This window comes from Empidonax traillii, unplaced genomic scaffold, assembly GCF_003031625.1.
Source record: "Empidonax traillii isolate 1590-97213 ecotype Southwest subspecies unplaced genomic scaffold, ASM303162v1 scaffold139:size1643147, whole genome shotgun sequence".
NCBI lineage: Eukaryota > Metazoa > Chordata > Aves > Passeriformes > Tyrannidae > Empidonax > Empidonax traillii.
In genome coordinates this window covers 671,041-677,214 of record NW_020955332.1, presented here as the reverse complement: position 1 = coordinate 677,214, position 6,174 = coordinate 671,041, and positions in this window count along the sequence as shown.

The following is a 6,174-nucleotide window of genomic DNA, read 5'->3' as shown; positions in this document are numbered from 1 at the left end:
AAGAAAAAGAAAGAAAGAAAAAGAAAGAAAGAAAGTTCTTTCCCAAGTGTCAGATGTTCCCTGCATGTGCAGTGAAACCGGATGTATGATTGCTTGTTACATGTAAGAGCTCTCAAAATGGTCACAACTCCAAAGTTTTGAAGGCGAATTCATAAAGCATAAAAAGAAATAATGGTTGTATTTGACAGCCCACCCTTTTCTCTGATTCAGTAGTGATTATGAACTCACTTAAATCAATGCGGTTACATTAAGGAGTGTTAAAAAAGCACATTTGTCCCCATTCCTGCATTATTTGAGGCAGCTGCTCTGACAGATTAATGTCAGGCTACTGTGTCGTTCGGTGACAAGCCTCATTTTGTTTTTCATGTGCTGCTTTTATTGTTAGACTGTGCTGTTCCCTCACTATACCTTCGTTACTTTCCTATTAAGCTGCAAGTCAGTTACATCGGGAAAATTTCTTGCAACCAGTGAAAGCTTGTGCTGGAGCATTATTAAACTTTGATGATAACCTGTTTAAGGAAGAAAAAGAAGACACTGCTGACAACCAAAATGGTTTGATTACTGAGGTACTGCTCATTTAGCTGCTTTCTAAGGAAGGCCAGTTGACAAGGGCATAAGAGGAAAGATCTTGCTCAGACAGAGGGGACAAAAAAAGCCGGTTAGCTTTGGGGGAGCAAAGTCTAGTTTGATACCTTGAGTCATTAAAACACAGCACCGTGAAGGGAACTGCACAGGACTGTTTTATGTAGCCCCGTGCACCTCAGTGTGGCATTCAGGTTGTCAAATGAGTGGATTAAGTCTTTCATGCCTTCAGCTCACCAACATCCTCAAAGAGTAAAACTAAACTTTCCTGGGATTTTGGCTCAGGCTGACCTGGCATGGACAACCTCACTGCCCAGAGAAAGGCCATCAGAGATTGCAAATGTACAAGAGCTGAGCCCTTAGGCCAGTGCTTGGGCTTCTCTACCCAAATCACAGTGGGGCTAACAACACACAGTCCCTGTTTAGGACTCTAACCCAGCTGCTGGAAATCCAAAAAGGGAAGCACAACCAGAAGAATGACACTCACCTTGGTATAACTGTGAGGGTCAGAAGGAGACAATGTGCTTTGCTACACTGCAGCAACCTCAGGGTTCCGCTGGACAGCAGTGAGGGAAGTGCTCATTTGTGACAAAGTGCTTTGCAAGATCACTAGCATAAAAATCTGCAATTGTAAAACTACCAGTTCTCAACTTAGTTAGCATGGCAGGGCAGCGGTACTCTGTGTTTAACTCTTGCACTAGGTCACAGCACAAAACTTCCTACATTTAACCCCGGATTTCCATCTTCTTGAAGCTCCCCTCTCCTGTGCAAGACACAGGAGGTCAACAGAAGGTGTCCCTGGAATTTTTCCCCCAACGTCGTGGAGAAGAGGCTGTTCCAGGAGACATGACTAGTGTATCCTTATGTCCTGGCAATCCTTAGTTGCTAGAAAAGTTTTTTGAGTTAGTGGTTGGCATAGCTTGCAGCAGCCTTCAACCTGCTATAACATGCTCTGAAGTGAGGACAGCTGCAGGCAACAATTACTTTTTTTGAACTATGCTCCAGTTTGATGTGCACATGCTGCCCTTCAGCAAAGTATCACAATTTCAGGCAGAGATGAGAGGGCCTTGCCTGCAAGCTACAGCCTCCGGTTGTGAAGCCTCTGCACTTCCTCGTGCATGGGGCTGGTGAAGGCCTGCAGAGTTGGCTTCACCTGGGTATGTGAGCAAGATTCAGCAGGACTTGTTCACAGAAGTTGACACTGGACCAAGCCCTTCAGATGCACATTCCTGAGGCCACTCCTCCCCTTTAGGGTATTTTATGTCAGCCACTCCCAGGTTTCCCTCTCACCTTAATTACCTTCTTGTAGTGATCACCTCTGTGTGTGTGTGTGTGTGTGTGTGCGTGCATGCAGCCCAATCTCTTCTAATGTGATCATGGCTTCAGGCTGAATCTTTTTTCCAGTGCCTAAATGCAGCTCATCTGGATATTAGGTGAGGACAAGAATTTGCTTTTTTCTCGCACACAAAACAAGGAAATGCATTCTGCTTCACCACAACTGCTGCAACCACAGCTGCACTGCTGAACCAACTGCACTTGCTGGCCTAAAGCAAGGCAGCCAGAACAAACTTGGGGTCACTCTGCTTCTTCCCTCACTGCTTTTCCTCCTTCAGAGTCCTCTAGACACCAGTCTCAAGGTGAGAACTGCAGAGTCTCTGTCTCTTGAGGTGGATAGAGGAACCTCTGGTAAGTGAGCTGCAGCCACATGCAGAATGCTAGAGATGAAGGTTGGCACTACCCTGGGGGAGTATTGAACCAAACGATGTTAGAAGGCAATCTGAAGAAATGCCTCTTCTGAAGTCCACTAATAGACTGGAGATTAATGGTCCTTGCCTGGCAGCCCTTGTAAGGCCCCACTGGAAACTGGCTATGGTGAGAGAGGCTAGAAGAGCAGAGACACAAATTATTCACTCCCAGCATGATTCAGAAGTATCTGTCCACACTACTGGCATGAGGCAGAGCCTAGAAAGGTCTTTGGCATCTGTGAAGATAACCCAAAGAGTTCCAACCCTTGAGAAACAGTTTCAGACCTTAAATTGGTCTTGTCTCCAGATGTAAGCTAATTTTTGGCAGATGAAGAATTTCCTGGATGAAAGCTAGATGGAGTGGCTGAATGTACCTTGTCATTGGCTTTCTTGTTGTTAGTTGGTTTGGTTTAGTTTTGGGCTTGAGTTTTTCTAATGTTTTTGTGGTGGGTTTTTGTATCTTTGCATTTTTCAAGAAAGACTGAGAAGAAATGGAAATGCTAACGGGTGTTTTGGCTCGTTCTGCTGTGTAGAGGGTTTCTGTGCCAGTTACCTAGGAAACTGCTGTAGGATTGAATTTGGATGGATGTGTTGTCAACTGCAAATGAGTACAGTGGCTTTTCAAGAGGTGGGGAAGAGTGTAAAATGCACTGCAAATATGAATGTCTGTAATGTGATTTCTGGATAAGATGGTGGTCCTATCTTTTTGACTGGCATTCTGTAGGCACCCTGACAGCTGCACAGAGGGATTGCAGATGGAGTGCATGGCCATGCCTAGGCACCTGATCTTGAATGCCCTCATGTTTGTGAGCTGGGTTAGCATTCATCTAAATGTCAAAACATGACTGCAATAAATATTGCTAAGGTTACTATTAAGCATTTTGCCCATTTTATTACAACAGAGTTATGATGATCCAAGGAAATTAGAGCCTTTCTAGGCATTTGGATTGCAGTACTGCACAACCTTTCACCAAAAAAAAAAAAAAAAAAAAAAAAAAAAAAGGACTGATGAAACACATTTAATGTTTGAGGTACATCTAAAGGCTTATGCAATGAAAAACAAAATTCTGCAGAGGTTTTCCTGGAAATCATCAATATTTGGCCTTTTTTAACAAAGCAGAAAAATGTGAAAAAGCAGATAAGTGCTTCAATCTGGGGGAGTTATACTGATGTCTATCAGCTGCCACGATGGCTAAATCTGCAATTGATTACTTATCCCACAGGACCCGCAACTTAGAATGGTCTGGGGCTGAAAAAAAAGCAAAACAGTGTGCTTTACTCAAAATAGAACTCCCACAATTCCTCCTATTCTCTTCCCCATTCCAAAACACATACAGGATTAACATTTGGGCTTACACTGAGTACCAGTTTCCTTGTATTTCACCTACAAAGTGCACTTCAAATGGCAAATGCAGTCTCTTAGTAGTTTATTCATGTTATGACAGGTGTCACCAGTTGGCAGAGCTATGCATAATCTTCAAAGGTTTGGTTTCTTCCCCTGCCCCCAAACAGGTGAGCAAGTTCCAAGCCCTGAAAAGACAGGTTGTGCTGCTTGTTTTGAGTTAGGCAAGTGCATCAGGTGAGAAGAAGACAGAGGTAAAACACTACCCTGATTTTTCTGGCTAAAGCTTCCAGAACCACTTCTGAGGCCATCTCGTCCCTGATCCCTGCAGCTGTGCACCACCAGAGCACTCATATCCCCTGCATTTCTCTGCAGGTGCTTCTCTCCTCCCAGGGGTCTAAAATGAACGCAGAAATTACCAGTCCTAATTTCTGGCCTGACCATGGGGCTGTACAGGCTTCCTGCAAGGACAGAACACATATCTTGCTTTTCCTTCCTGTTGAGTGCTGCCCAGGCTCTACCTTCAGGTCAGAATTGGTCCCTCAGAGCCGAGGGTCAGATGATGGTCCTGCCAGATGTTCAATCATCTTGTGTTGGGCTGCCACACCTACACGACCAAGACAAACCACGCTGTGGACACACCTGTACTCCACCCCTGCCTACTTTGCTGCCAGGAGGCCAGGCTACACGAGTCCAGACAGCTGCTCCTGCTGCTGCACTGGGGGCAGACATCAGAGTCGGAAAGAAGCTGTGATATCTCTTATCTGTTGCCTATAAGAATATAGACACCCCTGATCACTATTTCTTCAACTACATGTTTAACAACATTTACACTGGAGATCAGCCAAAACCTATAAAACTGCAGGCTGATGGACTTGGAGGTGGCTGCAGTTCCAAACTTTCCCTCTCACCTCGGTCTTTGGAGATGGGCTGAAGTGTCACCCAGAGCTGGATTCCTTTCCTCCCTGCTCAAGCAGATGTGCACACAAACCTAAGCAGAGTCCTCTATTTCAGGCCCATCTGTAACCTGCATAATGAATAATGTACAGTGAATTTGTGGTCTACATGTTTATTAAGTGACTCAGTATTTCCAGTGGAGATTTTGTGCTCATGTTTTACTCACATCTCAAAACCCACTCACTCTTTTATTATTCCCGGCAGTGGTAGGTGATAATAAATTATACAACTGCAGATGACGGAAACTATATCAACAAACAAATTGTATCAATTTTCAGTGTGAGTTTAAAGCTCCGTTTGCTGGTTCTGCAAACTCAGAAAAAGGAATTTGGGAACACTGCTGCTGTTATTAAACGTTCTTACTGGGCTGTAATCCAAACCTTCCATAAGGCGTCTCTAAAGAAGATTTTTGCCTACTGTGTACCACTGCTTTTACATTCAACATTAGAGATTTACATATGTAAGAGCAGAGAGAGAAATGTAACTAACACAACAGTGACAGCTCTGTTTGTTACTTCCTGGAAGGGATGAAAGACAAAAGGCCTCGGTGGTGGAATTCAGAGCTAATCCCCCTCCACTGCATTTGCAGAAACAAATTAGTACCCTCCAAAAAAAAAAGGCTTGTAGAAAAGCATCAGTCAATCAACAGCACAGTTACCTTCTGTTTTATTGAAACAAGCTCACATTCTCTCTAAATTACTCCGGATCCTATTTTAAGCTTAAAAAGCTACTCAGTAATTTGTGTGGCTGTGGGAAGGTGTAAACTTATGCTGCAGCAACCATTTTGAAACAGCTGAGGGACCCGTGGCCAGATATTGACTTGTTGAGGAAGTAGTTGTAGCAGTATTTGGAAAGTTACAGTATCCTTTCCAAAAGGTACAGAGATCGTTTATAGAGAAACTTATATCTACATGATACTGGTACATGTCAGTCACAAGAATGCTTGGTCAAATGTAAGTGTGGCATTTGGTGTATTCTTGTTTCAACTGAAAATTTTCCACTTTCCGTTGTTAACGCTCATAGGCTATGGGGAAAAATAGGTCTGGAGCTGTGCTGCTTACCCAAGTGATCCTCACCTCTGAGGTGCTGGATGGGGCATAGAGGTGAGAGAATAAGTATGACTGAAGCTTTCAGTGAGAGGACACCATTCTGCAGGCCTTGAATTTCTCCACACAGTGATCCTGATTCCAGTGGGTCTGGTTCAGGCTGAAGCGATGAAGAGCTGACTAAACTGCTGTGTGACTAAGCCCCTGGATCTCACCACACTCAATAACTAATACTTTTTACTGAGCTGCTGATCACCATCCTGACATGCCAGCCGGGTTTTGCACATTTCATTGCCATAAATATAGTTAGAGCTGTCATGAACCTTTTCTGTCTGCTCCTTTTGCAGTTGTCCCAGGGGTTGAGAAGGAGCCCTCTGCCAGTCGAGATGAGGAGGTTTGATCCCAGAAAACTCTTGGAAAAGGACCCTCAGAGAGAGTGAACTCAATCCACTCCCTTGTAATTGCTATTGGGACCTGGCAAAAGTACATATTTGTAATTAGG